Source organism: Paramisgurnus dabryanus, chromosome 5 (assembly GCF_030506205.2).
Source record: "Paramisgurnus dabryanus chromosome 5, PD_genome_1.1, whole genome shotgun sequence".
Lineage (NCBI taxonomy): Eukaryota > Metazoa > Chordata > Actinopteri > Cypriniformes > Cobitidae > Paramisgurnus > Paramisgurnus dabryanus.
Window position 1 is genome coordinate 43,480,914 of NC_133341.1, and position 11,230 is coordinate 43,492,143.

The 11,230-nt window shown below is 37.2% G+C and overlaps 1 protein-coding gene across 1 annotated transcript in view; it reads right to left on the reverse strand.

Moving 5' to 3' along the window:
* specc1 (sperm antigen with calponin homology and coiled-coil domains 1) overlaps positions 1-11,230 on the reverse strand; it is a 146,104-nt gene that overhangs the window by 133,087 nt on the left and 1,787 nt on the right. The gene's annotated exons all lie outside the window — the stretch shown is intronic.

Below are 11,230 nucleotides of genomic sequence, written 5' to 3' on the forward strand. Positions count from 1 at the left end.
CATTTTGCCGGTTATCACGGGTATTTCATGTCCATTTTGCATTTCACATGTTAAAAAAAAAGAAATTTGCACAATTTTGATTATTAGATTAATAATGTGTTGAAGCAGAATTTTCGTAACGGTCTTTGATAGACTCAATTAACCAGAATGCACTGCGCGAAACTGGGTCTTCAGGTTTGTTCAACTTCGACTTCGACTTCAAGAACCGACAGCCGGATGACGTCAAGGTTCCGCGGGAGCGATTTAAAAGCAAACTCCTCCGTATGATTTCGCGAATCGCTCTCGCAGTACTTTGACGTCATCCGGCTGTTGATGTTTTTATTGTTTACATCAACACAAAACTCAGTTGACAAACCACTAACAGATTACTCGAAAATTTTAATATGCAGCCAGCACTTAATTTTTTATATAGAGTTAGTAAGTTTAATGGCAGCACAATCAACTACATATATGTGATGAAATATAGGGTTGGAGCATAATGCTGTTTTAGGGTGGACTTCGGCTTTAAGTACTGTAGATAGCAAACATCTGTCTCAATATTCAAAACTCATTTTGGAAATGCTGAATGTGTATGTTGGTCTTTAAAGTGCTAGGTCATAGGTCAAATCATAAAGTAGGGCAGGAAGTATATCATTAGCATTTACATCCTCTTATGTTGTGAGACAGCTACCCATCCCACAGTTCAGTCTTTTAATTGTTAGTTTAGGCTCATATACATGCTTTTCAAGGAATGACTGTGAAATAAAAATAACTTTTTCTCTCTGTACTGTAGGTGGCACAAAGAGGCTGTTTGCCAACCATCCCCGAACACCACAATAAGATTGTGCTTATGATGTTTGCCAGATGCTTTGCATTCAGGCTAATATTGTTGTAAATAACATAAAATTTCTTGCAAAAAACACGACGATTGACTTCACAAGACATCTATGTGTCACAAATATGTCACCAGGAGCTGTAGGGATTACTTTTGAATTGGATTTATCTGCTTTTTGAACTCTCAAAGTCCCGGACCAGTCCCCTTTTATTAACATTATATGAATCACACAGAGCACTGCAGGTTCTGAAAAATATCTTTATAGTTCTACTTAAGAAAAAATGTCTCCAACACACTGTATCGGATGAACTGAGGGTGAGTAAATAAACAGCACATTTTCATTTTTGGGTGAACTACCCCTTTAAATCTTTTTCAGAGTCAGCTAATAATTACAGTTGTTCCAGTAGACTTGTTCATCAAAATTTATCCAGACCAGGAGCTTCAAAATCAAAGATGGATAAAGGGGAAAAGGTTTATTAATAATCTTTTTTCATAACAGTAAAGGACAGAGCATGCCGAACTGTAATCTTCACCAACAGTTCCTTTTTACAGTTTAAAATAAAACATCACTTATTAACAGAGAGCAAGGCTTGCTTTTATTTTAGAGTCAGTGAAAAAGAAACTGACACATATTGATAAAAAATATGAAAAAAAACAAAGATGAAAAGAAACAGATAAAAGGGAAACAAACGCACTAAGCTGCAAATAAGTTGATTGTTAGATCAAGGGTTTGATTGGGTTAAGTTAAGGCCATCAAATGATGTGAGTCGAACTGTACTACGTATGAAGCAGACCTCAAAGCTGTTTTAAAATTCAGAGATCTTTTGCCTCATGCAGTTTTCATAGCAGATCTCATCTTTCTCATAGATCTGAAGCCCCCATGGAGTACAGCTTCCTGCATGTGTGGTGTAAAGGCACTGAATGAGTAAACACTCGGAACTCATACATCTGAAGAATTAACCTCATCTGACCTGGAAGTCATGAGGATTTACATGCTTTTTGCATTATTCAGACATTTAAGGGTTTAGGAAAAGTAAATGCATAGACCAAAGTGTAATGCAGGGTTCACACCAGACGCAGTAGAGGCGGCAAGAGCGAGTGATTTACATGTTAAGTCAATGCAAAGACGCGATTAGGCATCCTGCGGTGCGCAAATAGAGCGTTGCCGCGGGAAACACGCAAGTTGAAAAATCTGAACTTCGGCGGATTTCCGCACCACGTTAACCAATCTGGACCTTGCTGTAGTAGTTACGTGATTACAGGAATCAAGCAGCATCTCAGCAGAGTCGCAGAAGCCCCTCCCATGACGCGAATTTCCGCGTGAATGTCTCGAATGACTGGAATTTGATTATGAGCGAGTAAATTCAAGTGTTCAAGGGTCCAACTACACGTGAAAAGCGAGTTTTTGCCGCCTCTACCGCGGTTGGTGTGAATGCACCATAAGAATTAACATATGATGAGTTCAGATGCAAAAGCCGCAAAACACCACCTCTTTATAAAATTGAGATAATAATATTAAAGGGATACTCCAGCAAATATCACAATTACCCCATGATTTACTGACCTTCAAGCGATACATGATATGTCCATCATTTTTTAGACGAAAACATTTGGAGTTATTTTAGTAAATGTCTTGCTCTTAGCTTAGGGCCCTATAAAATCCGTTTTATTTTTTCCCAATTTCCGTTTTCTCCGTTTAAAATTTAGCAAATTCCGTTTTATCCATTTTAATTTTTGTCAATTTTTTTTACCCTTTACTGTTATTTTAGTCATAAAAAGAGTGTGCCTTTAAGGTTAATGATTAAAATGTAAATGATTTGGGGAAAAACGGGATAACACAATTAGTTAATGACTGTAAAACATGCATTTACACACGCACACACGCACGCGAGACAGAGAGCAGCGCCATGATGCAGATGATTATATTTTAAATGCGAGGGATAATTAGTTTGCCTCAGCTTGCTTGAAATGCATAAAACTGAGCAAATACACAAGGATTTGTGTTCGGACTTCGGACAGATGCGAGAGCGCGTGCACGTGAGAGAGGTGCAGTGAGACAGACGTGGATGAGAGAGTGCATGTATCTTTGCGCTCACAGTGAACAGAATGTTGACAAAACTTACAAAATAACAGTTCTCTCGCTGACGAAAGCAGAGTCGTGGAGAGCCGCTTCGCCATGGTTTCAGTGTTTTGGAGGGGGTCTGAAATGACGGAAGGGGGTGTGTCGCCCAGATCTACTCCCCCCAGTCTGCATTTCCCCCAGACATACGTTCGTCTCCCACACAAAAACAGAATTTTATAGAATATATAAAAAATTCCGTGTTAACACTAGATTCCGTGTTAATTCGCGATTCCGTCCGCGATTCCGTGATCGCGGAATTTATAGGGCCCTATTAACTTTATAACGGTAGAAAACAAGGATCGAGGATCAACTTCTGACTTTAAACTCCCAAAAAGTGCATTCATCCTTCCCAGAATTAATCCACACAGCTCCAAGGGGTTAATAAAAATGTTATGCGGGTAATCAATGTGATTTTATAAGAAAATGATCCACATTAAAACTCAATAAACTATAACAATAAATACGACGCCATTTTGGACTCAAGATTATATTGTGAATACTAGAATGTTCTCAGCACATATTATATGTTTATCAAATACATGCGCTTCAAATCCACTTAATTCAATTCAAATGTATTTTAAATAGTGTTTTTCAAAAATTTTCATTGTTACAAAGCAGCTTTACATAGTAAAGAAATAATAAAATAAAAAAATTACTACAAGCACTGTAAAAACTTGTTCCCACCCTCAGGCCATCTTTCAAATTTGGTGAATACCAATGAAATGACTAAAGTGACATTTGAGGAAAATAAAGGGATTTAAATGACTAAAAACATTTTCATTGGCATTAAAGTAAAATTATGAAACCTAAACATAAGAGCCAAATAAAAAATGCTAATTTACAGGAAAACATATCAGATGCACTTGCATCTAAACTTTTCATATTCAAAAAAAGGACCCTGCAAATATTCAAGGCCAAGTCACTGTGGCATGAACTCTGGGTTTGTTTCTATCTCTGGCAATTTATTTTTGGGGTAGACAAACAAAATGAACATGAAAGCAATGTTATTTTCTGTCAAGAAAAAACTCCATATCAGCTAGCCTTTATACCATCGCACCATTGAAAATTTAGGTTGCACATTCGAGCCCTGCTTCAGCATATACTTCTCAAGCTGTAAAGTGTCCTCTGGAAAGGCATAAGAAAATAATCACCCTCAAATAAACACAAGATTCAAATTGTGGTCCTGATGTGTCAAGTAGCCTCAAAAATCAAAGGCAAGGATACCGGCTGTATTAAATGAGCCAAGGCGTTTTACTGTAAGATACATCAACACAGCATTCCACGCAGTTACCCGGGCTTACTGAGATTTACACAGCAAGTATGCAGTCCATTTCCTCCACACATTCTTCTCGCCTGAACACAAGCCCACCAGAAGCATTCTCAGATACATGCATGAATTTAGGTCTCTTTTCTTCTGAAATCTATACAGTAGTCTCCCTGTCCAGATCTTATCAAGACAACATCCAACAGGTTTTACTGAACTAAAACAAAGTCTGCCATCATTGTTCTAAACATCAAAATGTTTACAAAACAAGATCACTAATGTGGGCACTGTAAAATGTTTTATCGGGTATAGTATTTACTAACATGTTAAAGAGCACCAATTATCCGATTCACGATTTTACATTTCCTTTGGTGTGTAAGTGTGTATTAGTAAATGTTAACGATATGCGAAAGGTACAAATCCTAAAGTAAACAATGACACAAGTACATCTCTTTTCTTGAACTACAACAAACACACTGATTGTAGGCAACAGTTTAGTTCTTGGGCTGGTTGACGAGGACACGACAGTCATTATCATAATCCCGCCCACTTCTGACATACAACCTGTAAGTAGTCTATGTTTTCATATTTAAAGAATTTACTACTGACTAAACCATGACTCAAACACAAGTTTTGAGCAGGGTATAGTAGCGCTTGTTGTCTGTCGTTTCTACTATCACAAATTCAGAGATGGTTTTATGTTTTAGTATGTTTTTTATAACAAAGATAACAAAAGTATGTCACCACTTTTCACAGGCAGGATCTTTTTGTATACTTTCTCCTCTGTAATAGTAAACTGGATGGCTTGTTATTTCCTAAATGTGGAATGAGGAGCAGCAGGTAGAATGAATGACCGGCATCAGACACTGAAACACACCTAAACATGCCAGCCCTATAGACGAGGCAGGCACATTATGCATTGACAGGCAAAGGGTGTGTGCTTGCATGCTTGAAAAAATGCAAACCATCTAGAGCAAAACATATCAATGACACCATCAGCTGGGTTTACTCTATATCTTGATTTAAATCACAGTATGTACTCCTCAAAATAAAGGTGCTTCATGATTTCATAGAAGAACCATTTTTGGCTGAATGGTTCCATAAAGGTTTTGTTTTTTCTAAGAACCTTTAACTGAATGGTTCCATTAAGTTTTAGTTTTTTCTAAGAACCTTTAACTGAATGGTTCTTTGAGGCATCGATGTGAAAAGAACACCTTTATGTCTAAGATGTCCTTTCGAATTAAAAATATTGTGAGCAATTTTGCATACAAGCAAGACTGCTATACTAAAAACAAAATCTAGAAAAGATCTGGAAAAGATTAATAAACTAATCTATCAGACAAAAGCCAATTGGAGCGTGTCGTTTTTCCCTGCAGTCTTATCTCAGCAATTAGAGCCACAACCCTCAGTTCTTCTGGGTACTACTAAACAAATCCATCCACAGACCAAACAGCAGCCACAACACAAGGGCGAAAGGAGGACTATGATCAGAGGAGGAGGACTAAATGACTGACTGCTCCTTGTAAACAAATTGTGAATATAATGCGTCTACTGTTTTAAAGTCAATACATAAAAGCTTCACCCGATTGCAATAGTGAAAGTAGGGACAAACTGTTAGTAGAGGTTAGTATATACTATTCACATCTGGTAGGTTAATCATGGCTGATTTTTTGACATATACTTCTTTATGAAATACTTTCAAACTATTACAAGAATGTAATTGATCATTTTCTCTATGATTCAGACATTCTCACTCCATTATTCACACAGATACATTCATTAACCTTACCTGATCAACAAGTGATGATTTCAGACTTGATCTGCCTGTCTGTTGTACATCACTGTCTGACAAGCTATTTATTCTGGTTAAGCCAACAATGTTTAATTGAATAGATTATTTAAAATAAACAAAGACATGTTTACTCTTTTTCCACTTTGTCTTCGGAAATACCGGAGATGCTTACGTCCATAACAAAGCCAAAAGTATAGTCTGTTTTTTTACATGTACGTGAACGTACGAGCACAGTCGAATGCACAGCCTTGCAAAGTATAGTTTATTTGACCCCCACGTGTATATAGACGTTTGCCGCATGTGTACAGTATACCCAGGTTTTAAAAAATCCGGCGGTGCACATACAGTACGTACACACTCTCTGAATCTGATGACGAAAATTTTGTCACATGCACTTTACGGGTACCCTCGCGTACATGTAAAAAATGAACTATACTTCAACCTTAAGAAAGACTAATAAAGGTAGAGGTGCCACTGGTTTCCATTAAATCCTTAAACCTTCAAAACAGTTCCTCAAATCCAAGCCCCATAATCCAAATTCTGATCTAAAATGCTGGTTTCATTTCAAATAGGGCTCTCACAATGACTAAATAATCGTCTCATCGTGATTGTTTGACCTCATCACAATGATTTCAGATCACCTCAATGATTGCACTTCTCTCTAAAAAACACAAGGGGGAGCTATAGCGCCTGTATAAACGAGACCGTATCAGATGGTGTTCCTTAACTGGCACTGTAATGAGATACATTGCAAAGCCATTTAATACAGTGGAAAAAACAGCATTTAAAGAAATGCTGCAAACTTTAATAAGCAGTATGAACTAAATCATTATCATTAAAGAATTACTTTTAAATATGTGTTATGTGTATTAATATTCACTGCTAGGTAAATCTTGCAAAAGATTTACAGGGCTCAACATGGTGACTGCCCGGTGGCCCGGGGCAAGTGTGAGAGAAGTTTGGGCCAGTAAAAAGTATTGTCATTTGTCCGATCAGGCCAGTGCTTCACCCTCAGTCACTAAAATATATTTTCATCAATGTATATTATTTAACATCTTGGAAGCAGACATTTACTTGGGTAAAACACGACAAAACAACCAATGTAATATTTTGTACAGTTTGCTGTCAGTTTACAGGTAAAGCAGAAAAGTTGGGAGCCGTTTTTCGTTGGAACATGTCTGTTGTATATGTATACAATTATATTTGACTTTTGAATTATTATTTTGAAATATCTGACACAGATTTTTTTTTATTGGGGTCAGTATAAAAAACTATTTGCATTGAGCCCTGATTTAATTTAAATAATCACAACAATGTGTGAAAATTATTTCATGGACAAACAAAATGTATGAGAATTAAATGTCAAAGCAATAAAAAAGACAATTAATAGTCATAATCACACATTTTATAAGGCAATTAACGGTCAGCCAAATTTGATAATCGTGACAGCCCAGGGTTTCTGGGAAACCCTACCGCCTTAACTAGGTCGTAAAAAAATTGCTCCAAAAAAGGCTGTCAATCATCTCGGAGAATAGCGCGGACGCTCTTCACACCGCAAGCGGGCACACGCGCCACACGACCGAAATGAGAAAGACGTGGTCCGGGCGGTCACTGTCCGGAGGATAACTAGCCAATTGATAAAACATCGCGCCACACGGCCGAAATGTTATAAAGACGTGGCCCGTCATGTCTGGAGGATAGCCAGTTGATAAAACACTTGTCCGTAAGTGGACTTATGTTTTGGGTTTATTTAAGCCTGTTATTGTATTCGTCTATAATTCTTTGCAAATTTAAAGTAAGTTAGCTAGTGATTTTGTTGTTTGAGCAACCTGCTGGCTAGGTTTCACATGCCTGTTGATTAGATATAATGGTTAAGCGCTCTTGCTCACGTTATTTATGTGCATTATTTACATGCTACAGTAGTTAAACTCCTTTAAGATAATGTAATTAATAGTGGGAAATAATAATTTTTTTAAATTTTTGTGCGATCTATCATCGTTCGCCAGACGTTCTACAATATCTGCTTCGGTTTGTGTTTATTAACCCTTTAGTTTCACTGTATCACGCAGCTATTCCCGTTAGAGGTAAAAACATTTGATTCATTAATAATCTAGTATGTGTTCATTTTCTGTCATAGTTTCTTTGAAATTAAGTTTTATTTGATTGTTTTAAATACAAAAATTTTACTTTTCTTATTTGTGCAACCCCCCGCCCAACCCTACCACCTTAACTAACACATTTTCTGCGGGAAACCCTTCAGCCCTAATTTCAACCCAGCCTTGGGTCAAAAAGGGACAAACCCAGCTCAGAAGTCTGTTCACGAGTTCCATTAACATGTTATCGATAGAAAATGAGATAAAGCAAATTTGGCGTGCTGTCCGAGGGGAGGGCTCCGAGCTCAGAATTTTAGCCCAAACCTAAAGTACTCCCCCCTCTTTAACTCAGATAAATGAAACTAGATGAGGGATGCTGCAAAAAACTGTCACGGGACAGAGGTGAGGGACGGCTATTTATAGCCACTTCTCCGCGCTGATTGGTTGGATCACATGACAATGCTCATCCAGAACTTAGTTAAATAGACTTCATTTATTTATCTTACGATGGCTTGTTTCAATCTATAATGCTGGGACGTTTAAACCCATTTTTGGGTGAAATATAAACATTTTCTGGGTTCATTTAACCCAGTGGTTGGGTTTATCCCCTTTTTGACCCGATGCTGAGTTGAAAATTAATTAATTAATTAAATGTGCACTTGACTTCAAGTATGTCATTTTTAAGTTGTGAAGGTTTAAATATGCAATATTGCTGAAAAGGTCATGCGCAATTGTTGTGAAAAAAGTATGCACTACATTATTAAAATCAATTCCTATTTAAGTAATTTCCATTATTTGAATTATTATTTTGAAATATCTGACACAGATTTTTTTTTATTGGGGTCAGTATAAAAAACTATTTGCATTGAGCCCTGATTTAATTTAAATAATCACAACAATGTGTGAAAATTATTTCATGGACAAACAAAATGTATGAGAATTAAATGTCAAAGCAATAAAAAAGACAATTAATAGTCATAATCACACATTTTATAAGGCAATTAACGGTCAGCCAAATTTGATAATCGTGACAGCCCAGGGTTTCTGGGAAACCCTACCGCCTTAACTAGGTCGTAAAAAAATTGCTCCAAAAAAGGCTGTCAATCATCTCGGAGAATAGCGCGGACGCTCTTCACACCGCAAGCGGGCACACGCGCCACACGACCGAAATGAGAAAGACGTGGTCCGGGCGGTCACTGTCCGGAGGATAACTAGCCAATTGATAAAACATCGCGCCACACGGCCGAAATGTTATAAAGACGTGGCCCGTCATGTCTGGAGGATAGCCAGTTGATAAAACACTTGTCCGTAAGTGGACTTATGTTTTGGGTTTATTTAAGCCTGTTATTGTATTCGTCTATAATTCTTTGCAAATTTAAAGTAAGTTAGCTAGTGATTTTGTTGTTTGAGCAACCTGCTGGCTAGGTTTCACATGCCTGTTGATTAGATATAATGGTTAAGCGCTCTTGCTCACGTTATTTATGTGCATTATTTACATGCTACAGTAGTTAAACTCCTTTAAGATAATGTAATTAATAGTGGGAAATAATAATTTTTTTAAATTTTTGTGCGATCTATCATCGTTCGCCAGACGTTCTACAATATCTGCTTCGGTTTGTGTTTATTAACCCTTTAGTTTCACTGTATCACGCAGCTATTCCCGTTAGAGGTAAAAACATTTGATTCATTAATAATCTAGTATGTGTTCATTTTCTGTCATAGTTTCTTTGAAATTAAGTTTTATTTGATTGTTTTAAATACAAAAATTTTACTTTTCTTATTTGTGCAACCCCCCGCCCAACCCTACCACCTTAACTAACACATTTTCTGCGGGAAACCCTTCAGCCCTAATTTCAACCCAGCCTTGGGTCAAAAAGGGACAAACCCAGCTCAGAAGTCTGTTCACGAGTTCCATTAACATGTTATCGATAGAAAATGAGATAAAGCAAATTTGGCGTGCTGTCCGAGGGGAGGGCTCCGAGCTCAGAATTTTAGCCCAAACCTAAAGTACTCCCCCCTCTTTAACTCAGATAAATGAAACTAGATGAGGGATGCTGCAAAAAACTGTCACGGGACAGAGGTGAGGGACGGCTATTTATAGCCACTTCTCCGCGCTGATTGGTTGGATCACATGACAATGCTCATCCAGAACTTAGTTAAATAGACTTCATTTATTTATCTTACGATGGCTTGTTTCAATCTATAATGCTGGGACGTTTAAACCCATTTTTGGGTGAAATATAAACATTTTCTGGGTTCATTTAACCCAGTGGTTGGGTTTATCCCCTTTTTGACCCGATGCTGAGTTGAAAATTAATTAATTAATTAAATGTGCACTTGACTTCAAGTATGTCATTTTTAAGTTGTGAAGGTTTAAATATGCAATATTGCTGAAAAGGTCATGCGCAATTGTTGTGAAAAAAGTATGCACTACATTATTAAAATCAATTCCTATTTAAGTAATTTCCACTTCATACAGCGCTGTATTGTAATTAATATTGCTACTTCAGTATAATCTCTGATGCAGAGATGTTAATATAGGACAGCTTGTTCTAGAAAGCTTAGCTCGTTCTGTCGAAGACACACTTGCCATTTCCTCTGATGGTTTATCCAGGAACAAACCTAAGGGTGCAATTACCTACAAATAGCTACATACAGGGTGAATTGGCAAAGTTTGACGTTGGCTGTTTTTAGCTTTATTTTTGTGGTCGGTGAAAAGAGTATGATTTTAAAAGAAAAATGACTAGTTTTCCACAGGGCTTCACCTCCAACACACTGGAGTGCAGTGGTTTCTTGATAGAGCATCTGTGGTTTGTTACAACCCAATCTTTGATTTATTTATTTGTGTTCATGGACACAATTTTCCTCTTTTTATGTGACATTGTGTCCCCGAGAATGACTTTGTTGTTGGTTTCACTCAGCACAAATTTGTATAGGTTCTGTTAACTGTTACATTTCAGACATCCTAACCCAAAACCTTCCCCAACCCTAAGAAAAATGACATAAAATGACACGAAAAAGAAAGTTGTGCTCAGGGGGACGAAAAACAATACATAGTAATTTGTGCTGAGTGTCACAAAAAAAGAAAGTAGTGCTTATTGACATGAAAAAAGGAAAATTGGGTCCATTTTATCTTCTTTTGTTT